The 27,649-nt window shown below is 43.9% G+C and overlaps 3 long non-coding RNA genes across 4 annotated transcripts in view; 1 reads left to right on the top strand and 2 right to left on the bottom strand.

Annotated features, from left to right (window-relative positions):
- The window catches only part of LOC106018859 (uncharacterized), a 618,314-nt gene that overhangs the window by 381,860 nt on the left and 208,805 nt on the right, over positions 1–27,649 (bottom strand). The window lies entirely within an intron of this gene.
- LOC113843088 (uncharacterized) lies at positions 100–7,684 on the bottom strand. Of its 2 annotated transcripts, XR_005264515.2 has the most exons (3): positions 7,410–7,684; positions 3,881–3,998; positions 100–3,761 (listed from the first exon to the last, which is right to left on the bottom strand). It is a non-coding gene; the product is annotated as an uncharacterized lncRNA (long non-coding RNA). The 2 variants fall into 2 exon arrangements; XR_003496055.3 differs by having other exon boundaries at positions 100–3,998.
- LOC101791608 (uncharacterized) lies at positions 3,449–26,170 on the top strand. The gene is made up of 3 exons (XR_217644.6): positions 3,449–3,727; positions 25,272–25,370; positions 25,986–26,170. It is a non-coding gene; the product is annotated as an uncharacterized lncRNA (long non-coding RNA).

The raw sequence follows: 27,649 nt of genomic DNA, 5'->3' as shown, positions 1-27,649 counted from the left end.
AACTTAATCAGGACACTTCCCAAGGAACCAAATTAAGCCTAATGACACCAAGTGGCAGGGACTGCTGCTTAATTGGGATAGTAATTCTGCTTATGGTAATTGGGATGCCTGCAGGTGATTAAATGGTACTGAGCTAAGAAGAGACAATCTCTGTGATGCTCAGAGACTGGCAGGGATTCGTCTCTCCTCAAAAGGCTCTGTCAACAGCGGATCAGCAAAACAAAACTTTCCTAATCCTCTTGGTTGGGCACTGTCTGAACAGAGCATCTCAAGATGCAAATAGGGGCACTGAAACAAAAGGGAAAAAAAAAATTAAAGGACCTCTCCAGGTAGTCCAAACGTGAAACTAGAGCTAGACCAAAAAATGAGAAAAAAAAAAAAAAAAAAAAAAAAGAATCAAAACAAAACCAATACATACTGGGAGATTTTTGTACTTCGTTAAAAGCTACTTTCTGCCCAATTTTTCCAACATGTGTGTAGCCGTGGGAGCAGATGTTTCACAGCAGAGCAAGAGTTAAGTGAAATGCCAGTGCTCATGCTCAGGGTGAGCAAGAACTTCTCACAGATCCAGAGACCTGTGTGGAAGGAGAACAGGAGAGGTCACGGCGCTGCTTCCTAGGAGACTTCCTACCCTATTTAAGATCAAGGAAAAAATATTTTCAAAGCACAACAAAAGAAATGGCTTAAAAAATGCAATTGAAAAAAAATTTTGAGGGGGGGAGGGTAAAAATGTCCTTTTTAACATCTGTAATTGCTATCCAGAGTAGGAATGAAATGTTTTAAGGTTAAACCTGTTCTCCATTTCAAATAGGTGTCGCAAATCATAAAGTTCTTCTGGAACTAGGTTGCTGATAGAACAGCAGCCTCCAAAGTCATCACGCAAAGCATAGAGTTGCAACGTTTCCAGAGTCCAGACTTAACAGACTGTTTTACAGAGCTTCTTGCACTTCGGTGGCCACCTTGGTGCATGCAGTTAGTCAAAGTGAGGGGTCTTGCAGAGCACTCCATTTAAGAAAACACAGCTCCATTTTTGCCTCCATGCTTTTCCTTATTCTTTTCAATCATGGTCGCTTAGCCACCAGCACTGCACAGGCACAGACCTGCTGCCTGCCTAGGACTCCCTTCTTCATGGTTTTGGACATCAAGAAATGACCGTGGGGGAGCCAGGAGCTGCAGGGGGACTTCTGCCTTTGACAGCTGCCAACGCCTGCAGACTTCACCACTGAGCTTGAGCCAAGGAACCATACAAAGGATGCACTTTGGTGGCTCCCAGCACAGCCCCACAGGTATGTACATGTGTATGGGTGCTACCTGGCTATCCCGGCACCCCCCACTGCTGCACCTACTGAGCACAATCCCAGTGCTGCACTCATCATATCTGACACTCATCTCCTTGTTGTGACTTCCCAGTGGCCTTCAGACACAACGCTCCACTTTTCTTTCCGAATGGTAGATTTGCATCCTGATGCTTGGCTACTCTTTTTTTTTTCTGGGTCTTGCTCTGCTTCTCTTCCATCACATATGTTGTGATTCAGTGTGTTTGATGTACACCTGTATGTTTTCGGGTAGGCTGTTCTCTACATGACACTCAGTACTGAGAATTATAAAGGATAACTCAGTCTTACCTCTGCGAGCATTTAATCTATTTGTTCCTGATTTATTGCCTTGTCATGTTATTAGCTTCATTAGAGGAATGAAATGAGTAAGTGCGTGTGCAGTGTGAGAACAGAGGGGAAATTCAGACTCCTCTTCGCCTTCACCCAGTTGCACAAATTCCTGCAAGAGGATTATCAAAGCAAGAGGTACGAGAATGGAGCCCTAACGGGGGAATTATTAAGTCTCTAAACACCTCCAAATGGAGGGATTGCCGTCCATTTGTGGTTCTCAGATCCTGTATGAACATCCCCAGAGGACTGCCGGCAGGCAACAGCCGTGCCATGCCTCCAACGATGTGGTATTTTTGTTTCCTGCTCCCTACTGTGCACTCCAGCAGGAATTTCCCCTTCATTCCCTGCCAGTTCCACGAGGCTGCAATTGCCCGGCTGCTTCCTGCAAAGGTAATTGCTCTCCCCCAAATCTTCCAGCGTGGTCGGTGAGAGCACTGCTGCAGTTGCGTTTGTTGGGAGATGCAATTTGCCACGTGAACTCATCGACTCGGCGCTCTCACTTACTCCTCACCCGCCTCGCTCCACTTTTGCCTGTTTTGCATCACGGATGATGAATCCAAACTTGCACAGCAGTTGCTGGAGAGCCCGGCGAGATGACCCCCTCCCCCATTACCGCTTACAAAACACAATAAATAAATTCTAATAAATATATCTTCAAATCAAAACCATTTTGAGTTGCTTAACCGAGTGCATATCTAGTCCTTTGTACACATATTTGTACAAAGTGTTGCCTGTAATTTTAAAGATGCTTGCCTCAGGGAGGTTTCGTTTTTCCATTGAAGTCCCCTTGATTTACTGTACGCAATATGTTACAGCTTCCTTATTTGCTCCTTTGGGACAGTTACTGACAGTAAATCTCTATTAAAATATTCTTCCATATGGTTGCATGAAAATTTTATTGCAGTGAGCCTGAGGCTGAAGGTCACAGCTGAGTAGCTGCAGTTAAGTATTGCAGTCTATGGACTCCGAGGTACATCTGTTCTGGGAGCTGGAGCAAAATTAGAATTTTACTGTCAATAGCAGTTCTCCAAAACTAGTTCCATTTGTTTACTGTTGCAGGCCTGTAGCAAGGCAATACCCTCCGTATATGTGTTACAGGCCATCGTGGCTACATGATTTAGGTCTTTAGCTCCAATCCAAAAATTACAGAATCTGGAGGTCGCTGGAGAGAGTCCCTAATGTATATTTCATTTACAATACATGAAAATTTAATTTTCTCTCCCATGATTTGCCTCTATTGCTCGCTTACACGTTTTTTGGCAATGGCTTCCCCGTTCAGCGAAAGCTTTTCTGGGCTGTATATCACCCAAACTTTACAAATGATACAAAAGTGCTATTTCTAATTGGCGACTTGCAAGAAAACGGGCAGCTCCAGGAACACCTCGCCGCTCCCCACCCAGTGGGGTCGAGGAGCCCCCCAGATGCCAGCTGGCCGCGCTTTATCAACCCTTTGGGACCCTTTATCGAGCGGTCAGCAGGTCAGGCTCCTGTTGTAGAAGTGCCCCCGCTCCGTACAACTTGGAGAGCTGTTTGAAAACAATGTTCCATTGTGGAGGGCCGCAGAGTATCGGAGTGTTAGATTGCTCTAAACATTACATTTAGCGATTGCCGCCAGGGTCAGCCAAATGTTAATCTACTGCTTGTATTTGTTTGAAATAAAAAAGGAAACATCGAGGCATATTTCTAAGCCCATCTTGTTTAGCAATATGACATCTATCAGAATGGCTCGGAGCCAAACCAGGCCTTTCCAATATGCGGCGTAATTTGGAATTTCTAACAGAGAAATCAAACCTAAAACGCATCTGCGATTTTAACCTACGTTAACAACATTTTTTAAAAGGTTACAGCATCCAGCTTGATGGCATTGTGGACAACTGCCAGCTGAGAGATCTGAGAAGGTCAGGAGCAGAGAGCAGTTTGGAGGCACTAACGCCTGCAAGGGAGCCGCGGTGGTCTGCAGCACCGGCAGCACAGCCCCAGCCCTCGGGGACACGGGTTGGAGATGCCATAGAAGGGGACTTCACCACCGGGAGGACTCACGCTGACCTTCTTGGACAGAGGTAATTTTCCAAATGCAGCCGCTGGATGGAAGAGCTGGCAGAGGAGATGGGGAAAATGTAATTTATATGATCTAGTCGCAAACTTAGTTTCCATTGAAACTTGGGTCACTGCTGTGAAATAGGCTCTGGAACACGGAGGCGTGATGGTCTCACCTTGATGTGTGCCCATCTGGCCATTTTCTGAATCAAAAGATAAAAGTCACTGCATGCGTGGCGTCAGCATAAATCCAGAGTGTTATGGTGTATCTTGATGGAAGGATACCTTGGAAGCCTAGAGGATATATATATATTTTTTTAACAATGGCTATTTCTAGACTGATGTACGTGCAAGAATGTACTTCCACTGTGACTACAGCATTTGAAACAAGGTCTGTATGGGATATATGGCAAGTGCTGCCCAGCTAGGATTTCAATTTCCAACCTTGCTATTAATTGCTCGCTTAAAACCTTGTAAGAGTTAACGAAGGATGGTAGTTCTCCACCCGAATTTCAGTGCATTCCCTCATCAGAACACACGTATGGTACACGGGGAAGAAGTCCCCCTTTTTGGTCACCAAGCTGTAAGGCACCAGGAGCGCTTGGGCTTGATGTGCGATCAAGCAGCGGATGAAGATGCCTTTGGATCTGGTGATCGACCCTCTGATAGCATCTGACAGGTCTTGTCATACCGGCAGCAACACGCTTCAATCAAAAACAAGTGAAGGATTCGAGCTGTGAAAGTGTCGTTAAGCAGCTGCCTGGCTACTCGTTATCGGTTCATTATGGATTTTAAACAATACAGAAATGTATCTTGCAGGGAAGACACCTATTATGGTTTTACAGGTGAGAGTTAATACTAATTAGATGTTTTGGTACTCACAGGCTTAATTAGTTCACTTGAATCTTGTTTTTCAAAGTAGGACAGACATAAAGTTGCCATAATATTTTACCAAAATAGACATGTACTATAAAGAAGTGAAACAAATTCCTCACCGCTCTCTCCCACGCCCTGACAAGCCGATAAAAATGATATTAGGTGATTAAACGCAGAAATAAAAAAGGAGGCAGACATAATGATAAACTGTAATGAAGTCAAACAGCTGGCAGACTCCTTGGTGAATTTGCCACCTGATGGCTTGTACTAAGATCCAGGCAATGCCCCCAGCTCTCCGATCAGACGGCAGCCCCTGGTACACATGCTGAACACTGCCTCCCATTCATTAATTGGCTTGATAGAAACTCGCTGTCTTGCTAGAAGGACAGAAAACATCTATTTCATGTGTGTGCATCTGGGGAGAAAAAAAAAAATACAGCAACAACCTCCAGTTCTCTAAAAAACCCACAGTAATACGAGATTAATGCTCCTGAATGAATTCTGGCTAATTTGCAAATTGGGGTTAGACTTGCAAACACCAGTCTCGTCTAGAAGACATAAAGGCTTCTTCTGAATTTGAGAGGAAATGTGTTTCAAGACTTGATTTGGAAATATAGGAACTGCTATCAGAAAAGGTCCCTTCTCTGAATTCCTGCACGAGGTAAGGAGAAAGAAGCTTCTGAATTTGCTTTTAAGGCAAGAAGGAGAACTCACAGGAGAGCCACCATTATCACCGTCCCATCTCCAGCTGACGGCTGAAATTCCATTTCCATTTCTTGTTAATAATAAATACCAGCGAGGCCAGAGCCATTCTCATCCTGACCCCTGGCTGTATTCCCACTGCTTAATGTCACGGCGGCGCCACGCGCAGAGCATGCACGAAGGTCTCGACTCTGCAGAGCCCAGCCAGGCTCAGAGGTGGCTGCTGCCGACCCTCCTGGGCTGCCTCCAGTCCTCCTGCATAGGCTGCAGGTATCTGGGTGAGTGTTCGCTCTGCAGAAAGCAACTGGAACATGACAGGATCCTCAGTGGCTATTAACACAGCTTAACAAAGCTGAAGCGTGTTATCTCGGAGCTACAGCCCCTGTCCACCAGCTTCAGCTTGCTCCTAACTTGTAATATAATGAGTGCTTGGCATGAACTACAAGCAAATACTGCTGTTTGCACAACTTTTAAAGCTAGCTCGGTACAAAGATCTGTGTCATCATCTGCGTGTGCCTGTCTACCTGCATTTCTCTTTCCTCATCCACGCATCTTTTTACACAAAAGTGTAACAATAGCACAGGGTGCCAGCCTCAGAAACCTTCCCTTGATGTGGAAAAGCCCCGTCCTTTTCTAAAATTATCCACTTCGTTAAGACTTGTCTTTCTCTACTTAGAGCACATTTTGACAAAGAGGGAGGCTGTTCCTTTAGCATTCACATTTGCCATATTAATGATGATAACTTCTCACAAGGCAGCGCAGCACGGAGCTTTGCTCCGGGTACCAGCCCGCAGGAACTAACCCCTCCGTACCCTTCATTCCTTCTTCAAGCTCCCGGTGTCTATAGGAATAACATTATAAGGGTCTCAGAGAACACAGCTTTGCCCCTCTACAGATTTTATTCCTTTAAGACAATGTCTGCACTTCTCTTTCTTGGGACCTGCAGCTGGGACAAGGGCTCATCCTGCCTGGGCACCTGCCACAACAAGCAGCAGTGTCAAACAGTTTTGTTTCTTGTTTCTTTTTTCCTTGCTCTAAACTCTTCCTGAATCTTCCCCTTCTACCCTACATCCTTTCCCATCTGCTTTCCTCCCTGCCTAAATATTATTTTATTGGTTACATATTACCTGCATCAGTATTTTCCTTTCTGTGAGTGGCTTTCCCCCCATATTCTACTTCAAAACCTCTGCCCTGCCCACTATCAGGCCCCATTTCCTCCACCACCTTTCTCCTGATCCTCACCCTAGCATGGCCATCTTCTCCTTTGCCATTCCTCACCTTCCTCTTCAGCTCTCTCCCTTCTGCCCCGACTGCCCAGGGCTCTCTCCCTCATCCCCAAAGCAGCCACCCCACGTGGAAATCCCCATCCCCTTCCCCCTTCCCAGCATCATTCCCATAAGCACAAAATACAGACGGCAGCGCAGGGGCCTTATACATGTGTTTCAAAAGCTTGATATACATAAATAAAAGCAAGTTGGTGACTAATTTATTTTCTCGGTATCTATTAAACACAGCATAAATTGCCCTGGACACATTCAGGCTGGAAATGAGAAGAAGGTTTATAACCACCAGAAGAAAGACAGCCTCTCAGTAGGAGTAGTGAGGGCAAGAAACCTAAATGATTTCAAGATGCAACTAGATAAGTGTTTGAAAGGCATCATATGATGTGGTTGCCTTCAACAGCAGGGGACAGGACTTGATGACTTAGGAAGTTCCTTTCAGTCTTAATTCTTATCTTCCTGTGTGGGCCCAACGTCACCCACGGCAGCCCCTGAGCACTGGGGACAGGAGGCACGGCAAAGGTTGCCACTGGCCTTACAAACCAGGGGCAGAGGAACTGGTAAAGAGCTCTAAAGTGTGTTTTAAAAGGATGAAGAAGCATTCAGGATGCTCATGTGTTGGCATAACACGCTCCAATACCCTCTCTGCTTTATTTCCACGCAGAAGGGGACAGCAGCGAGGACCCCTTTTGCCCGATTTCTGAAAAGCCGCCTGCCTTTGGCTGGGAAAACTCAGGCTCTGCAGCAGCCGAGGGGGTGTTTGCTGTGTGCGTATGGTTTCAGAGCAATTAACACGCTAAACTACAAAGTAAAATTAAGGTATAAAGCAAAATCCAACATCACCCACCGGGTTCAGCCGCCCTCTCACTGGTACAGAGACTGCAGAAGGAGGGCTCACAGCAACAACCTGGGCACAAGCTCACCATCACCTGCGGCCAAGCCAGGAGAGCTCAAGGAGTCATCTCCCCTCAGCTGAACTCTCCCTGCCAGCAGCCCCTGCTGCAAGCTCAAAATCTGTTGGCTTAAATCTTTACTGGAAGGTTGATTTAGCATCTTCAGCAAAAGAAAGACATTTTTCCTCACAATGGAGGCAGGCTGCGGGCACACACACACACAGGCACTCACAGCAGCTCAGCTGAAGGGAGATGACTTTTTAAGCTGTTTTAATTCACCTGCCCCAAACTGCTGCAAGTGGTAGCAGCTGGGGATGACACGGTCAGCAGCGATGCTTGCAGGGCGAGTTGACATCTGCAAATCTTCTAAGACCTACATAACACAGCCCGCAAAGTCCCGTCGTACCAGCTCTGCCTGTCATTTATTATTTGCTCCTTTGCCTGCAGCTCCTTTTGAAGCTTTAAAAGCTTTTGTTTTTGATAGTAAAAGGATATTTGTGCCTTGCCTGTAGAAACGTCAAGCCCTGTATTGTTCAGTCCACAATAAAATATGTGTTTCAGTTTGATTTATTGCTCTCAGTTTACTTTGCCTTAAGTTGGCAGCATTTCCTGGTTTGGATTTTGCTGATGGCTTTACAGTTCCTTTTTCTGTATTAGGGCAGCCAGTTTTATGTTTGTTATTCCTACTCCAAGACTATATTCGAAATGACTAGGAGTTGTAGTGTTTGAAATCTGATTATTTACAGCAATGCCTCTACTTGTGAATGCACTTCCAGTAGAAATTGTCTGAAAGCAGACACATGGACTCAATTGAAGACATGTTTTTAAAGTTACTTGTCAGAGGAATGAATCCTTCTGGCCACTTCGGAGCTTCTAAGGGTTCTCTTTTTTATAGCCGAATTATATTTAGGCAGAAAAACAGAAAACCACAACACCGAGCAGGTTTCAAAACGCAAGGCTGCCATGTGAGTGGCCAAGAGGGACAGCCAGGCTGGAAGGGTGAGATGCTGTTCCACCTCCCGAACAAGGCGTTTTGCCCTGCACAGCTCAGTTCCCTACCTGCAGCGCAGGACTGGAGACACCAGGCTGCACAGAAGTACCAGCAGAGCTACAGCCTGGCGTGGAAATTTCCACAGATGAACCACCCTAAAATTCCACCTACAGGCTCTCGAGTCTGTCACTGTATCACCATTACCTTCGTAAATGCACAGGCCTAGATAAAATCTAATGAAACACAGCCAACAAGGTCCTCAGAAGAAAGTAAGAAGCTCGATGGAACAGCTGGCTGGATATACCTCTAATAAAAAGGAGGCATATGTGAAGTTTCCAGGCCAACACAGCAACATTTTCCTACCAAGACAATATGTGGGATTACACCTTTCTGAAAATGTGATGTAGAGTTTATTGAAGGAAGATATTTGTTGCTTGTCTTTACGGGCTTTGAATTGACTGTTAAAACTGTCTCTTCAAAGTACTATTTCCTTCAGCTCCTGCTAGAGTCAACGGGAACCGACAGGGCTTGAGGTAGGGCCCCTGTAGTGGAAACTGAATTTTGAAAGAGATTTTCATTAAAATAATCTTCACGCTGCCTGGTGAATTCTTGAAGTCATGGGACACGGAGCCAGGAAAAGGCATAAATCCTTGTACACATACACAGATAGAGTGGACAAAATTCAGATGGATGCCAGAGTTGTCAAAATACACCCAGCAGGCTCAGGACAGAGCCAAAACCAGATCTCCAGCCTTTTTGCTCCCACAGTGGATGGCGTAAGTCCTTACAACAAAAGTTCCCAAACTCTTAGAGCATTCATCTCCCACCAAAAATGAACACCAGACCTGCACAACAAGATAAGTACGGTTATCTGTAAGAAGTGCATCTTTCTTTCCTGAGCCAGCACAAATTTCTGTGGCCCAAACACAAGAAAAAAAGAGGAGAAGGATGGTGGCTGGTGTACCCACCTTGTTTTCCATCGCCTTTTCTGAGCTAGCACATTATGAACGCCTTTTAGCTTTTGCTTTGGCTTTCTAGGAGACAATAAACTTCAAGAGAAAATGGACAGAAGTAGTAGAGTGATCTCCAAACAGATTTCATGGCCACTTAAAAGCTTGAAAATACACTGATTCAAGTCACAGCAATCTCTTTTACCACATTGGTAACAAAGATGGTCAGACGGTCCAGACTGGCTCTCAATCTAGCTGCCTTTCTGGGGTCCATACATTGGTCCATATACATTTGACCAATTGGCCATAGCAACTCCTTTCAGTCATTCTATGTATCATGCACAGTAAATCATAGTGAGCCAACGTATCGGTGACACAATTGACCATGATAGCTCCTTTGGAGCACTTAACAGTTCATCACATCACTGGGGTTGTCACAAATGCTTGCAAAGTTTGCAAGATAAACACTTGTTTCTACAAAGCCTTTGCTGCACAAGCTCGGAGGCATTTTGGAAGTGCCCTATCTTCCTTTATCTACCATCACCACCACAATTCCCATCACGCTAAACATCTGCCTAAGGAACCTCTAACCATACCATTCTGCCTGAGAAGCTAAGATGGGATGACCTTGATTCATAACAGCACTACCTTTAGAGGGATAAGGAAGTGTCTTCTGTTGTCAGGTTTTATTATTTGTTCTGTGGTCACATCCTGGGGTCATGAACGAGAGACTTCCTTCACTTGCAATTGAAATCCTATCCTGAAGCATTAATATGCTGCATATTCACATTCCATGCTTACTGCTTAATTTGATTTCAAATGGTGTATGTTACTACAGTTCCACTGAAGTGAATGGAAAGAGTCCAATTTACACCATGTAAGAAGCTGGCTCCCTGCCACTGAAAAACAGGCAAAATTAAACTTCTCAGAAAAATTTTATCACCACACTCTAAGCTCTTGAAGATAATGCACGTAGTGACAAAACCATCACTGTGTTATTAGGAACGGCATGACACACTGTGTGAAATCAGGACAACAACATCTCAGAAAAGAATGTGGGTCAACATGCTCGGCGCATACCGTTCGATACCAGATTGACTCCTCGGTTTCCTTCAGAGAGTAGCTTCATTGTCACCACTCATTTGCGAATCCTGCCATGAACATATCCACCGGCCCTTCTTGCTATCTCTCCGTATCAGGCCATTTCAATCTCCTGTCTGAAACGCAGATTTCAACGTCTAACTTTGGGTGCCCACTTTGAAGAAGCTGAACGTGATCTCAAACTTCAAAGCCCTTTGCTACTTCTGGTCTGAAGCTTGAAACGAATGACTGACAAACGTAAATATGCCATAAATACCACAGTCTATAATCTCTCCTTCAACTTCTGTCGGGACTGAGGACAAGGAAAAAAGGCCTTGTTATACTCAATGCTGAATTGATACTCGTTTATATTAAGGTAGCAGAAAGATGAAACTCCGGGCCAAGTCATTGCCTGTCTTAAGTAAACGCGTCATGTCAGCAATTCTGTTTACTCAGTCCAAGGCTGCCTTCATTTCTTGCTTGTTTTGCTATATATTTATATTGAGGGAACACTTTCTCAGCAGCTTTTAGTCACTTCTTAAATGCATTTCATGAGGAGACAAAGTCAAATCACTATTACTTAATTAACACAATTGTGAAGACTTCACTCCAGCTACACAATAGCTCTCCTAATCTTGCAGAAGGATGCATGACTTCATTATTGAGTATATTGTTTCCTATAAACATATAAAACCCCTACAATAACAATCCCATCAGCTGAAATGAAGTTATCTGAGAACAGAATTAAACTCTAAATGACCCTTTGCTCCACTCCATAGACCCCTATTAATAATTCTAATCTAATCAGTGTGGATAAATGTACTGTTGCAGCCTATGCCAGGCACTCTGCCAGGAGGTCCTACTGCAGTCCATCCGATTCATTCCAGTCCAGAGCTTCTCTGGAGAAGATGCATCTTGCGCCGAGAGGCCACTGGCTGATTTCCTCTTTTGTTATCTTTTAGTGGCAAAGTCATGTCCTTGTAACTGATAGACACTTTTCTTTGTAAATAACCCTGGAGTGACTGATAGAGCTTTTGCCAGACAAAGCCTGTAAATAGCTAGGCATTATTCATGCCAGGCCTGAGAACACTGTGTCACGGCTGACAAATTTATGGTAGATATGAGCTCACCTCTTCCACAAATATATACTTTCCCAGCAAATTCATCACATGTTTTAATGGCCCCATACTGAATTTGTCAGCTGTCTGTCCCTGCACATTGTTTCCTTTGGATTCCTGTCAAGGATTGTTTGTTAAAATCATCTCCCTCTCCCATCCTTCAGCTGCTAGCCCCAGGAAAGATCAATGATGACACATCTATTGATAATATTTTATATTCAACTATTCCAGTCATAAATCATTTTAACAATGCTGATATGTTTATTGAGTGTCTGCTGGCATTGCAATTATATAGAAAATGATGTCACCCTAAATCTTGGCTTTGCTGGATCGCGTTTTATTCCTTCCTCCCCACTCCCACCCCACTTCATAATTAAAATATGTCACTTTTATTTTTTGCCATTCCCACATTAAAAGCAGTGAGGATTTTGGCATTTCAGAGGTGTGGAGTCCCTGAACCTCTGTCTCCCTGTAAAAGCAAATACGTAAAAGCATTTCGCGTCATTACATGAAGACACCGCTTCGGGGCTGCACAAACCCCCAAGGGCAACAGGATGGGATGAGGGAATGGCAGAGAGGCACCAGCCCGTCTCTCAAATCGAGCAGTCAGCTGTGCAGCCGACTAGAGACAATGGGGCACCTCACCTGTGATACGAGTGGAGAGGGCACTGAACCTCTGCGAGGGCAGCAGCTCAGCGAGGAGGATTGAGTCGGGCTGAGAATCAGACCCAGGCCATCCTGCATGCTGGCTGAGGCAGGCTGCCTCCATTCCATGCAAGCCACTCCACCTTTATGGATCTTTATGTCAGATGCTTACCAGGAATGATCTGGAAGACTAGGAATGCTGTTGCTGCTTGCAGTTTCCCTCCCTGCAACTGTGGCTGCAGGAACTCCTAACTGCTGCTCCCCACTGGGATGAGGAAGCCGCCTCCACTATCCAGCTCTGCACATTTTTTTCACCTTTTAATTAATGACCACAGTGTTACATATCTAACGAAATATATATATATATATATATATATATATATCCAGGGCTTTGGATTTGGATTCACTTAAGGCTGTTTTCCTTCTTAGCAAGCTCCCTTTATATGTACCAGAAAAGAAGACAGAGAAAGAGAAAGCAAGAGAGCGTTGGCCAGCAGGAAAAGTCACATTTGTTCCTTGAATGCAAAATGTCATCATTCATTAGAGAGTACTCGAAAGCTGAGTTTGTCCCAAATGCAGACAGCAGGCGGGATTTACACTATTTCATCCACGTGCTAATTTTAGTGACTGCCTTTTTTAAAATCCTGTAAACATATAGGCGGAACGATCTTGGTATGTGTAAAAGATTTTTATAAACACATAACCACGAAGGTGAAAAAAGTCTAAAGCAGATCTCAGTAGGACACATATTTTTCTTTACGTACCGAGATGCACAAAGCTGATTTTGTCATTACCAATGATGGGACGCACCTCTTAAAATGTGTTTCAAATACACAGCCAGCTACCTGAGGTGTCCCACTAATTTGAAACTTTTATGATCTGCCTTCATAAGGCTATAAAACTGGACAGGAACTCTGATGAGAATTTCAGGCTGTATAGAAATATACCGAGAATAACAGTTTTTCCTGTGGTATACTGGCACATGAACATGTAGATGTAACCTTTCTCAGGGCTTTCCAGAACGCGCTGCTTCTAAGGCCAGATTCAAATTTCATTTATCCCAGTATAATTTCACTGTGTCAAAAGATATTACTTTAGATCTACACAGACTGAAGCAAGAACACAGCCTGGTCCTTGATTTCAGCTAGTAATAGTCCCAGAAAAGAAGAGCAGATCTGCCAAAACTGGCGATATTTAGAGCTGTACTGAAGTCTGGATTGTGATCTGGCTTCTGGGTTTGCGAGGGACCCAGATACATTTACTATCTGGATTTTAGAATGTATCTGAAAGTCTTAGGAGCACAAGTACCCCAGACAAACAAAAATTCCTGGCAGCTAATTGTACTTTTGCAAGTTGCCTTGTTCACCCAGTAAATGTTTGAATGAATCTCAGCCGAGTCTCTCTTTTTAACAACCCCCCCCCGACCAGACTACTTTCATATGTTCTCTGGCTTTTTGCAAACATTTTATGGTTTCATAACTCTGAAAGGTATTTTCCTGTTTCCAGGGCTTCCATTTTCCTTAGCACTGAGTTCTGAGATTGCTTATATCCTCTTCATCTATACCTTAATGGAAATTCTGGTAAAGAAGAGGGAAGCCAAGCTTTTTATATTGGGAATGCAGAAGAAATGCACTACTTACAGGGGGCTTAGCCTAAATTTGACTGAAGTCAGAAAGAAACTCTCTGACTTTTCTGGCCTCCTAACAACTGTACATTCCACTTTAATGACTGCAGGCATAAATCAGTCCTGAGTTATGTCTGCCAGATAACCAGTTAGATATCTACTTAGCCGTATTTGCGTTCAACAACCTAATTTATGTACACACTCTTCACTACCATGTGTATATAGACAGATTACAAAACCTGATACATAAAATTATAATAATCATGATTTTCACTCTAAACTGTGTCTTCCACAGCCATGTGAGAGCAGAGGCCAAACATTCCTATCTAAGGTAGGCTTTTAAATCTGATTGAGTTGCTAGGCACTGTGTAGATATGGTGGGAACCAGAGAGATCTGGGGTCGAAAATGCCTCCGAAAAGGTCACAGGTCTGCCTAACTTTGGGCAGCTAACCACAGTGCCCACTTTAGAAGCCTAAATCATCTTAAACTGCCCTTATGATCAATGGAGAGTCACGGTCTTTTCCATGATGATGATTTATTCCAGCTGAGACCCCCTTTCTATTCCCATTAGAGAGGTACCTGGCATTTAGGCACATCTTGTAACTGCTAAAAGTCAGATGGGCTCAATCTATACCTACACGGTTATCAAATGTAATTTACTGGGATACTGATGCCTAAATACATCGGAAGACTTGGGTCAAGACACCTACTGCTGCATTAGGTCTCCTTTAGCAACGGGTGCTGCTTTTACAAACAGTATTTAAAAAAAAGAAACAAACCATGAATGCCAAAGTTTGGTTCACTCACTTCTAGGTGCTGCCTCAACTCTGTTCTCATTTACAATGGTGATAATCAGCGGCTGAAACACTCGGGCCTGTTGAAAATCTGCCTGAGCTCAGGAACAGGCCCAGTACACATATCTAACAAAATAAATTGAGAAGCACGAAGAAAAATTTTAGCAATGATAATACATACTTGCAAGTATATTTGATACATTATTTGGCTGTCTGTATTATCAGGGGAACAAGAATGTCTTAATCACCGCAGATTCCAAAATATTTCAAGCACGAATGGGGTATTGTGTTTGGTTTTTTGTATTTTTGGGCAGTATCTTATATTGTAGTCATAGCAAACCCAGTTCTCCAAAAGACTGTGAGAAACTTAACTTCCCCGCAATTGTTTATATCCATTTTAGCTTATTCTGCTAAACCTTTCTGTGCCAGTCGGGGTTTAGATATCACTAATGCTTTAGCACTTGAAAACACAGGAGTGACCGGGAGGAGGGGATCCATTCCCACATTCACTTCACCATAAACTGAAGCATGTGCACTTGTATGATGCTTTTGCCAATTCCATTATTTTCTACACAAAAAGTCATTACGTTCCGAAGTATTATCATTTCCTACTTTCCCAGACAGTGACCGTCTGTAACATGCTGTTTTGGAAGGGCTCCCTCCCAGATTCTGGGTATTGCTTCACTTACAGGGCTGTTCCTTAACACAAAAAGGAAGAAAGGAAAAAAGGGGGAGTGGTGGAAATCCAGGCATATAAAATCCGAGGGCATAGTTCACCTATTAGCTTCAGCTTAATTACTGATTTTCTCTTGTACATTTTCCCAGGATCAGCGCTTCAGCGGAACTGGCTATCTTTACACACCGGGTTATCTTCTAGATCTCAAACAACCGCGTACAAATGGGCTTTCCCAACAGGACGCAAGCTGTGTTTGATTTAACTCACTGTATATTTATGTGACAGAACCTAACCACGTTGCACTTGGTGCCATAACCATAATGTTTGCACAGTCACACCTGGGGAGGAAAGCCCTCCCACTCCAGTACTGACAGGATGCCAGTGGCAAGAAAGTTTACATCATAAATTCATGGTTTAAGGGATTTATACATCTGTCAGTAGAACAGTGATGACATTTCTCATTTGTGAGCATGGCACAAAGCTTCAGCTGGAAAGAAAAGATTAAGGGTAAGGCTAAATAAGAGCCCCTGCAGGTAACTGCAGCCTGTGGCATGCCCATGCCCTGCTCTCTCCTCCAGCAAGAGCCCTGAAGGGCACTTTGCTGGGGACGTGTCTGGGGGTGACATGTCCTTCTGGCTGTGGACACGAGTGTGTTCTTCTTGTCATGCAGCATGGCCAGAAGCAAGCTGGCTCGCAGAGTATCAGTGAGCGCAGAGTGGTGTTTAGCATGGCACCGGGCCCATGAGCACCGCCAGATACTCCTCAGGGAAGCCTGTGGCTCCCGGAGAGATCTTGGCATCATCCTCCCCTGCCCCTGCTCTTTCCCCCTTTGACGGCCAAGCCTTGAAGCCCTGGGGAGCAAGAGGAAGGCGGTGGAGCCACAGGAAGGCCCAGCTATCTCCACCTTGGCACCAGTGTGAAGCAAGCCTGACTTCCAACGAAGCACAGAGCAAGAGCAGCCCCCACTGTCTGCAGTGCCTGAACATGGATCCAAGAGCAGTGCTGCAGCCTCCAGGTTCTGAAATCCATGGCAGGAGATGATGCCATCTCCTTCATCACCTGTGTTCAGACCCCTATGGCCAGTGCAGGCACCAGCACACACCTTGGCAGGAACACACTGTATTTCTGCTCTCCCAGCTGCCGAATACTGCCAGAAACAAAGCTGCTTCCAGGGGCTGAGGATGGAGAAGGGGAGACACAGACAGAAGGAAGCCAAGGCAAAGGCTGTTCAGTCTTCTTACCAAATCAAAGTGTCAGGCAACAAAAGAGGGATGCGGGAGAGCACCATCATTCAGTTGACTGGCCAAGCTTCTGTGAATCACCACCTTGGGGAGGTGAAAATTAGCACTGTGGGAGCTCAGAGAAAACCCACCTGGCAAACTCACCTTTTTAAATGGTGAAGTGAAAGCGGCTGGTGCTTTCAAACCTCCCCAGCCAAAGGAGCATGGGGAGGGGAGAGGAACTCCAGGAGCACAGAGCAACGGAGCACAGTGACGGCAAGGGGGAGAGGGCCGAGATTACGCCGCAGACTTTCTGTCTTTAATGGATCCCTTCCTCGCTCACCCCGAGCGAGGCAGCTGGCACGTGGTATCTCGGAGTGCAGATGGATCAGCAATGTCAGACGTGCAGCTGTGCATATTTAACACACAGGGATCTTATTATCTATTTGCTGGCTAGCCAGCAGCAGGCTGCTTTTGGAGGCGATTGCTCACAGTTGTAGAGAGAGAAAAATAGAGAGTAGTCCACAGTCATTAATCTTACACAACAGGCTGCGCAGTGTTAGAGCCAGAACTGCTACTCTCCTGCATCTGTCCCTCCCACCAGCCCTAAATCACTCTCTGATTCTCAACTCCTCTCTGCTACAGGGAAGAAAATCGCCTGGCTTAGAACTAGATACCACAACAGCACAGGCAGCCCTGCTACATGGAGCGCCTGCTCCAAATTGTTACCCCTTTCAGGTCTCTGACAAACCTGTAGTCCTATCACTGAATGAAGAGTTTGGATGTTGGCTATTGCCATTTTCAGCAGGGAATCACTAGTAAGCTCCCAAAGAGGCCTTCATTTGTTGAGCTGTTTTCCAGCATGACTTGCCTGGCACCAGAGGCAGAGGTGCGCTGCACACACCACCATTCACTAAGCAAAGTCTCACATTTTTAGGTCTCCATTTAGCACAGCTCTCAAAGCACGTCTGATTTGATGCATGTGAAATGGGCCTACTGCTGTCAATTTAACGTTCAGCCAGTATTGAAGAGTTTGGCTAAGATGAGACCTAAACACTTGTGTGGGCCGGAGCCTGTGCGTACAGCCCGGTCTGTCCTTTCCCCGTGTGTTGGAGGCTGGAGACATCTCCAAATAAGCACCTACCGGCAGAGTTCTCCAGAAAGGGAGACTCAACAAAGAGGTCAAACTCTTTTTATGTGTCCAATCTACAGGGTAGAAGGTAGTGAGGGAGGTCTGTGGAGTTGTCTGTAGGAATAACGGCCAGTGGAGGTAAAGTCATAAGCAGTAAAATCTGCCTCCTGATATCAAACAGTGACATCAACTGGAGTTCAGCTAATTTCCAGACAACTGAGTTTGTATGCTTTGGGAAGTGGGTTTTAGAAGACCTTACCTCTGAATTACCTACTTGCTACACAGTACCCCTAACCAAAGAAGACTGCATTTGATCTGGATGGTAACCAGCCAGGTCAGCTCTGTGGTAACCACCCAGTCATGCTCAGAGGACATATTCCAAAGTCAGAGTGCTCACTTGTAACCTATTTAGCCCCACGGTGTTGGGTGAAACAGGCTTTTATTTCTAACACACAACTGGATATACAGAAAACCTCTCTACCAGGAAACAGCACCAGGGATGGAGAGACAAGCAGGTATTGCCAGACGGTCCCAATCCCAAAAACAATCACAATGTGTTTTCCAGTCTCTCTGATGAGTAGAAGGCCACCATACCTAGAGGAAAATCCCAGAAAACTGGGCAGGGGGGAGAAATTTACAGCTGAAAGTGAGATGCTTTCAGTGGAAAGGGATCACATTGAAGAGAAAGAGCAATTTTGAAATTTTAAATATGGGTAATAGGAGGTAAAGCTTGAGGCCACTTGCAGCTGTCTGAACGCTCTCAGTTTTTTTAATCGCAAACACATTCCATTACAGGCAATATAAAAACAGAAGCATAATCTCCTGGCAAATACTTACAATTTTAACTCTAAAATAAAAATTATTACACACAGAGAGAAGCGCAGTGAGAGCCCTCATGTCCATGAAGAAAGATCTTGAGCCATATTCGTCTGTGGAACAACACAACTTTTGTGATTTCCCTGAACTGTCCGCCAAACACCACCCGTCTCATCAGCCCTGAAATTCAGCATCATCAGTAAGGCAGAGCAAGGGTGACAATAGCCGAGAGATGCACGGAAAGAGACACGAGGGGAAGCTTTACTGAATGACAAACTGGCTTGAAAATAGCAAAACCACAACTGTAAGGGCTTTCTATGGAAACTGAACCAAGAAGAAAGAAAGCGAGGGTTTGGAAGGATTGAAGCAGCACCTAACAATGGCAGTCCTTTCTGGGACTGCAGGAAAAGCTGGCCTCATTGAAAAGGATGTGATTAAATAACTCAGACTTTAATGAAAGAGATTATGTTTCACCAGAAGGGAGCAAAGTCTCTGAAAGACTCCTTATCAGCCCATACTGCGCAGTGAAGAAGAGGTCAGACTGAAGTGGTACATTAGTCAAATAATACCAGCCGAACATTTACTTTCAGCTCACTCTTTCTGATGAAGGCCGTGGCCAATAATTACTAATGGCTAAGAGGGGTTTATTTGATGGGGACCTGACATGCATTACGGCAGACGCTGGCGTGCTTAATTGATCAGAAGGACAGTAAGTGAAAGAGTTACACTAAAAATAATGCCGCTCCCGGAGTGATGTAAATGTGCTACTGGTCAGCATCATTTCATAATTAGGTCATTTAGGGAGCCTTTGGGGTCACTGATGGTGGAACAGCAGCCAAAACCACCAAATACGCCTGCTGTGACAGATGCCCAAGTTACTCTTGTGCATAAGCACTACAGGTGCTTGGGAAGAAACAGACCTTACAGCCTATAAATATTTTAGCCATGGCAGATGAATAATAAATTGGTGAGAACAACATAGTGACATGAACTCATGTGAAACTATACCACACACTGGGAACAATATGGCCAGCTGCGTTAAAGCAGGACATTTTTAAAAACATCCTTAAGAGCTGGTCATCAGTCTTCTTGACCCCATTTCATGGCTATCTAACAATACCTGGCCTCCATGCAAACAGTGAGACCAGAACGTCCAAAGTGCTGGCTCTCTGCATGAAATAAAACCAGAAGAATCAATTTCCATACCATTCCATACTGTTCATAAGCTGCTAAACTCACAAGGAGCTAATATAGCCCTAGATTGATAGAAATAAAGGGAGTAATGGTGGTGGAAGACACAAAAGAGCAAGAGTAACAACAGTCAAATAAGAAGCAGGAAATAAAAAATCTGTATCATCTGCTTTTTTTTTTTTCCACTTATTCCAAAGAATTAAGTTTACAAATATTAATTTTTACTAGAAATCAACAAAAGATTAGAAAATGCCTGAGAACTTTCATCCTCAGACTTGGAGCATGCAGATAAAATGGAAGCTAAACCTGAAGCAACTCAGCCCATTTGCATGTTACAAAATCAAAATGATACTAATTACGTCCTGGCAAAAACAAATCCTCCCTGATTTTCCTGTTAAAGAAAAGAATTTTACAGCCCCAGGGCCTGGGTAAAATAAATCCAAAATTCGTACCATTTTTCCTGCCTCAAATGTTTGCAAAGCAAAATCTAAACTTCCATGTTCTTACAACAGCTACTGCCACTGCCATCAGAAATAAAGAACATGCTTGCTCTCAAACAATAATCAGACTCAAACACACACTCAGGGTAAAATAATCTTCCTCCCAAACTGGAAAAAAACCTTTATTCTGCCAAATTGATCATCGTATCTTCGTCACACTGTGCCAAAGAGCATACTGAAATTAGTCAGGGTCTTTCCATTGCCTTTGAGTGGCTTTGGATCAAGCTCGTCATAACCAAAACCAAATTCACAGAAATGAGCTACAGGTAGATGACGATGTTGTCAAGCAGAAGAACATCACTACAGGGACTTTTCAGAAACCCATCAGTTAGACCAACTGCTTTTTTTCCCCTGGCTCTCAGATTATAACTCACTGATTTACATTGGAATATTATTTAATTAGATCAGCACCAAATGACTCATCGCATTTTGTCACTTTAATGATTCTTTATATTTCTCCAGTTTGATGGGTTAATCACTGCCTATCACAGTTTATGGCCTCTATCTTCTTTATTGTGTTTTGCCTCCCATCAGCTATCCAAGGTGATGTGAACTTTGTGCTATTGACTTTTCTCACTCCTCTGGGGAGGTTGTCATGGAGAATTAAGCTATTGACAAATCAACAGCCGACGTGCTAAACTCCTTCTTGCACGTCATCATCAGGAATGTGGGAACCGGCCAACTTTGGTTTTGTGCAGAACCACGATGTTCCACCACATAAAAGAAATCCCAAAGCCCTATGTATCAGAGTCTGCTCTCATTTCAAGCTCTGCAAATTTGGAGTAAAGGAAGAATCTCCTCCTTTACCTTAACAAACTCTTTTTAGAATAAGTTCAGGCAGCAGAATTAAATGAATGAATTTCAGACTTCCTCCAATAGTTTTAATCTTCTCAATAGACGTAGTTTTTGTTTCCAGAAGCAGCTGTCTTCATTAGGTGTGACTGAGCAAATGAGCTAGGCAGATATAATTAATGTACTGCTAACCGCAAGAAGTGATGAATAACAATTATTTTTCAAATGCACTTAATAAATGTTAATTTGCTCCTTTTTCTTCTTATTATTCCAAGTGTGGGAACTATTCTTATCATCTCAATAATTAGCCAGTCCAAAATATCTAACCAGTGAGTCAGTATGGTATCACTCCTTAATGCAGAACCTCCCATTATTGTAGGAAAGATATAAAAGATACAAATTTCTATAAAAGATTTCTACATGACTAGAAGCTAAAAATGATGACTTATTTACTGAGATGTTATAGATGAAACGGAGATTCATCCTGGTTCATATTTCAAAGGCCACCCTCCCCTCTTTGTTGGCATAATTTGCTAACTTTTGTGGATATGAAATTCAATTGCAGGTTCAGTTCAAGTTTGTTGCATCGTGGATTTGTCCGAGGGCAAATTTTATTCCCAAGCATGCCTCTGTTTAGCTGAAAATAGGCCTCAATGTACCATTAAGTGTATCTCCTTGTGCTCCCCCTCAAATGTTTTCTCAAATTTTAATGAAAATGTAATTTCAGAAATGTTTTCTTCCCAAAGCTGTTGCACTGCCAAGTTGTAAAAATAAGTCCAGCTTCTTGTTGTTGCTGTGGTTGCTGTCAGAGTCAGTGATGAGCCAAGGAACTTGCACTATATGTACTATTTCCATTCCCCAGCGGAGAGCTTTAGATAAGCTCCTCCAACCCGAGTCAGGGAGACAATGCCAGGAAATGTTGTGGGAGCTGGAGGGAGTGCTGGATGGTTCAGAAAAGCAGGGGGAAAAAGCTCCAGATTCAAAACTGAAGCTCTGTAGATCCAAGTCAACTCCCTATATTTTTTTCAATGGCATAATCTGCTGCTCAACTTTAGCCTTGCAACAGGCCAAGTGTCTGCTTCCATCACCCGACGGCAATGCTGGCCATGCCGAACCTCACCCTGCTGTCTGCTTCAGGTTAGCTGCCATCTCGCGCCGTCTCCTGTTCCTCGTCAACTGATAAATCAGTCAAACGACCAGATCACATTTTTTAATGAACTGAATTTACTTTTTGACAGCTGTGCTCCATACCTTCCTCCTCCTCTTTTGTAGATTTCCAATACATTTAAATTATTGCAGCTACAGTAACGCACATCCAGCAGGAGTGAGACCCCTGAGACCTTGCATCAGCCAACTCTATTAATTAAGCTATCCGGTGCCATGCAGTGCAAGCTTAAAGCTTGTCATAGTTGTGAGCTCTACAAAAGGAATAGGACTTCTACGGTAGGTTTGACTTCAGATGCTAAAAAATTAGCTGTGTGAAAATAAGCTGGGCTGGTAACGTGGATTCCCAGAAAAGTACACGAAGACTGAAAAGGCATATTGAGAGAAAAACGTACACGTCTAAGAGAAATGGATGAATCACCAGGTCTGATATATCTCCAAGGAGATCACTATCATAGCTATCGTTATTACTATTTTTTTTTTTAATTCAGTAACTCCTCCAGAAGTGCCACTAGAGAGAGTGGTCAACATTAGCTGGGAACCAAGTGTCAGACGTGGAAGCAACCAAGGCTCAAGCACACAGACAGAATAAAGTCATGTCAGCCAGCATTTTTCCTCTTTGTAAGAGAAAAGCAAATCTCTTTTAAAGAAGAAACACCAATTTCCCCTAGTCTAATGCTCCATCCTTTTTGTTACTACTTCTCTTTTCCCTTTTCACTTTCCCCAAGTTTCTTCCTCCCTCCCCTGCTAGCAGTATCCACTCTTCCTTTGTCAGTAATCATCTCCTGCACAAATATCATCTCCCAATTTATTTTGTCAAAACCAAACCAATCCAGATGTTCGGGATATAATAAAATAAATGAATAAACAAAGAGTATGAGTGGGAAAAGGAAATAAAACTAATAACCAGCACGACAAACACTGCCCTGACCTCTCTGAATAAAATCCCTTTACCCAGACCGATCTATGGGAAACCCCATGGAGTCACCAGGGGGATTTTCATGGGACTTTCTATCTCAGCCCCTTACTTGCCTCCAGTTCTGGCTTTTCTTACTCTCATCTCTCCAAGGCAGTGCCTGTGTGCTCCTGAGCTTGGCTAAAGCAGACAGCAAAGTGGGACTCCAGATTTATGGAAGGCCTTTGGAAGCAAAGGCTGCTGAAATCCCTGTGAGAAAGTCTGATCTTTTGACACTGGCTTTAGTCCTGGACCTCACTGAAAAAATCAGAATATCTTCTTGGAGAAAGCCGAGATCTGATCTGATTGTGAACAGGAGCCTCAAGACTCCTGTGAAAATACAGCTGCAAAGAGATTCCCCAGAAGCTGGGGGAGGCAACACAGGAGAGAAGAGAAATGTGAATAACCCAAAGCAGGAGCTGATGGGAAGTCAGAGCAAGGAACAGCCCCTTTTGACTCTGAAATCTCTCAGTATGTGCAATGGTTCAAGCAAGCCATGAGCTAGCATTAATCTGACTTGAAAAGAAACACATCACTGGATGCATCCAGAATCCAAATAAAACCAATTTTCATTCAAATTGTTTGCTGAGACTTTTAAGTCAGAAAATATTTTGCTTTCTAATACATCAGCCCACTCTGATAAAGAAATACAGGCTACATGCACATTCACAAAATCCCACAATAACTAAAATCTTCCTTCAGCTAATGTACACTGTGAAGCCATACCTCTGGCTAACTCAAATCCAGCAGCCCCAGACCTGGCAGCCCCAGGCAGGCACAGGACCATGCCAGAGCAAGGGGGATGGATAAATTTGCCTGTCCACTTTGGCTGACAAGTTGTGGAAGTTTCCAAGTTGATTAAAAGCTCTCCTTGCAGGCAGCATGTGAGCCCGATCTCACACCCAAGTGACCATCTTCGGCTGACTTCTCCGGGAGCTGGTCAGCCCCGGATCTGCGGTTATTTAAATGAGTGTACGCACAAAGAAAGCATTCAACTGTTTTCTTTCATGTATGAAATAATACGAGGTAAAAGACCATTACCAAACGGATTCATCTGTCCCTTTCACTTACTAGTCAGCACAAATCTAAAGCCTTCATCTTTACCCCTTTGACCTACCCTGTGGGTTTGTCTCTGCCTCCCTGTTTGGAGAAGAAGGGACCCCTGATTAACAGATACGCTGGGACACTGGTCAACAGAGAGCGAAGGGTCTCATTTCCTCCCGCACTAATATCTCCCCAGTGTTAATTGCGGTTCTGGGTGAATAGGCAATACCGGAGAACAGAGGCGGCGAGCGCTTTGCCATTGCTGATTACTTCACATCACACATTTGAAACAAGTGCGCTTGTCCCCACAGTCCTTGGGTCAGATCAGAAAAAAAAAAAAAAAAAGGAAAACTTGGGGGGAAGAAAGCTCGTTGTTACTGACAGCTGCTCCTCAAAGGTCAAGGATTACAATAGTCGGAGCGCTGCAGGTCAGGGCTGATGTGAACCGCACCGAGAAACTCTTCTTGCCCTCCCTGCCGCTGGGCTGTAACAAATGTTATCTGTCCCTCTCTCTTTATGAGCTTTGAATCTTTGAATTCCCATCACCAAAAAAAAAAAAAAAAAAAAAGGAAAAATAAAGCAAATAAAAAATATTTACAATGTAATCTCTTCTTTGCACACACCTCTTCCAATCAGGCAGCTCTGAGAGCTGTCCTCCTGGCAAGATAAACTATCATTTTTTAACAAGGTAGATGGATGCCTTCATACATTTTTAAGCTTGGGACAGGATATATTTTGTGGTTTATTTATAATGACATCAATTACACTTGCTCTTAGGTAATAATTCACTCCTTTATAATTATTTATGAGGTGATTTTTACTTTTTTGAAAGTTTTATGTTTATTGATGTGTTTGGTTAACGAACACTTAAATGACATGGTCAGTTGCTTTGCAGGATGCTGGAGAACAGCAAAATCAATACGTTCTGCACCTGAGAACAATCTTCTTAGTTTTGTAGTAATGACTCCCTGAGCAAGGTCCCAGGAGCCTGAGAGATAATTGCAATTCCACATAGTCAACAGCCTGCTCAGATCTATATAATCACCGTCTTTAGCTGCTTCATTTTGTTTGGTTTTGTTGCGTGTGATCTTTGCCATTAACATCTCTTTCTCTGTGATCTCAGTGGGCTGGATTCCGCTTCCCAAGCCCTCCTCCAGCTTTCATTTCAGAGCCTCACCTCTGCTGAATCCAGCCCCCTGAATTCAGCCGAGCCGAGAAAGCGGTGAGTTGAGTAGCTGCTTTCTGCCACTCGATTTATCTTTGTTGATTGCTACCTTTGGAGAATGAAAAGTTGATAGCGCTCTGGATAAACATTAAAAAAAGGCATAATAAGGCTTAGCATCCCCAGCTGAAGATAACCCATCTCCTCCGTTGCTTTACTATGCAGAGTGGAGAACACAGAGAAGTGTTAATGCAATAATAGCTCCTATGGCCCCTCTGCGCAGGGAGGCAGGCAGCGCGCTGCACGGTGAGGGACAGCAAGCAGGGGCAGCTCCTCTGCTCAAGAAGCTGGTGAAGAAATTTGTCTTGAGGTTGTGAGTCCTTTATAGATACAAATGAGAATATATGATGGTATTTCAACCTCCAAAGTGGCTTGTGCTCCGGCTGGGGCACCGAGTGTGTTTAGAAGAACGGGATCAATGGTTTAGGGGCTTTTTAAAGTGGTAATTGCACTTCAGCATAGTCGTGAAGTGCCTCGTCCAGCAAATGCACTGAGGTAATTAATCAGGTATATTCTGAATTTAGGTTTGAATGCAGAGCACATAAGCCAAGACAGAGCTTAAATGAATAAATCTGCCAGAAAAGCCTAATACCCTTTATTTGTGATCTCTTACAGTGTGATCCTGCACCATTTGTGCTCGACAACAACTCCTTAAATACCCTGCATGGGTCCATAAAAAGCAGTGTTTTCCCACCCAGGAGAGAGCATGTTATTCCACCAGATCCATCAGGGCATGACACAGACATATGTGGTCGGGAACCACTGTCTTCCTGGACTGCCACAAGCACGAAAAAAAAAAAAAAAAAAAAAAAAAAGCTTTTTTGGGAGTGCCACAGCTCTGACAGCGAGGTTTCTTCCAAATACTTTGGTGCGGTTTGGTCATCAGCTCACGCAGGCGGTCATGCACCAAACTGCTAGGATCAAGTGCTTCTGCAACCTGATCCAGTCTGCTCCCATCCCCAGCAGCTAAACAACTGCATTAGAAACCTCACCTACACTAAGTGCCTTATTTCAGGGGTCCAGCGGGGCTTTCAAGTGCAGATGCTTTCCGAGCAGAGAGAATGGATTTGGTCGAAAGAATAAATAATGCTCATAATATTTCAATTTGCAATTCAAGCAGAGAGACCTGAAAGAGGGTGGATTTCCACACACTGAGCACCTAAGAGCCAAAAGCCAGATGGCTCAGCTGGACACCTAAACTATCGGGTACTCTCAGCGGTCACTTCAGAAAATGCAGCCCTGAGTCCTTTGGTTAATACAAAACAGGCCAAGCATCTTCCAAACGCTCCAATGAAACCCTCCAAACATCCTATTTGGAAAGTTATTAGCTGGTAGCTGACAAAACCAATTCTCCCCCTTCATTTACGGAGATGAAAATTGGCATCATTCTCCCGAGTTTCAAAATAGAACGGTAGTGATGTTAACACGAATAAATCAACCGGGAAGATGTTTGTAAGCCTTGATCAGCCAAAGAGATATACTTACCTGCTATAAAGGAAGATTGCTGACTTTTCTATTTCCGTTAACTGTTGCCAAATCTCATAAATGTAAACAGAGAATAAATCCTTTCAGTCACTGAATATGAATATTCTCCTGGGAAAATCCAGCTGGCATCCAACTTGATTTATGTGCTTTAAAAAAAGCATTTGTTTTATACGCCTAGGGTGAGCCTTAAAACATAAGTTCACGTGTAAAAAATATTAAGGCTCGGGACCTATTTCAGCAAAAAGCGCACATCCTCTGCTCAGCTGCCTACCATTCCCCACGCAGGGAGCCAAAGGTGTGTAGGCCTGGGGTCACAGCATCTGCTAGGAGGAATCTGTGAAGCTTGGGTATTGCAAAACACACACCTCTGGCATCACGGCCCCTTTCCAGACAGCTACTGCAGCTCCTACACTTTGTACTCAAATGAGAAGTCTGGAGCCTAAATATTCGCTGGATTCACTCTTCTTTGCTGCTTCTCTTCCATGTCACTTTAGGTGAAATGCTACTTCCCCCACTTCATCTTCTGCAGATGCTCCTAACATCCATCTCTTAACCCTCTTCAAATATATAATGCATTAAAAGTATGACATCCATAACAAGTAAACTTCAATTCTTACTGAACATGAGCAGCACCAGCAGATTCAGGCTAATTACACATCACAGGGCTCTCCTATCCATATTTCCTAAGTTTGAGGGGAAAATATATCTTGCAGCCACTCGTTGCTCTTCAGCGTGTTCCCTCATTTTAGATGCACTAACCGAATCAAAGCCATATTATTAAGCAAAACGTGATT

Source organism: Anas platyrhynchos, chromosome 3 (assembly GCF_047663525.1).
Source record: "Anas platyrhynchos isolate ZD024472 breed Pekin duck chromosome 3, IASCAAS_PekinDuck_T2T, whole genome shotgun sequence".
NCBI classification, from domain to species: Eukaryota; Metazoa; Chordata; class Aves; order Anseriformes; family Anatidae; genus Anas; species Anas platyrhynchos.
The sequence above is the reverse complement of the archived record's forward strand: the minus strand, read 5'-3'. Positions and strand labels throughout refer to the sequence as shown.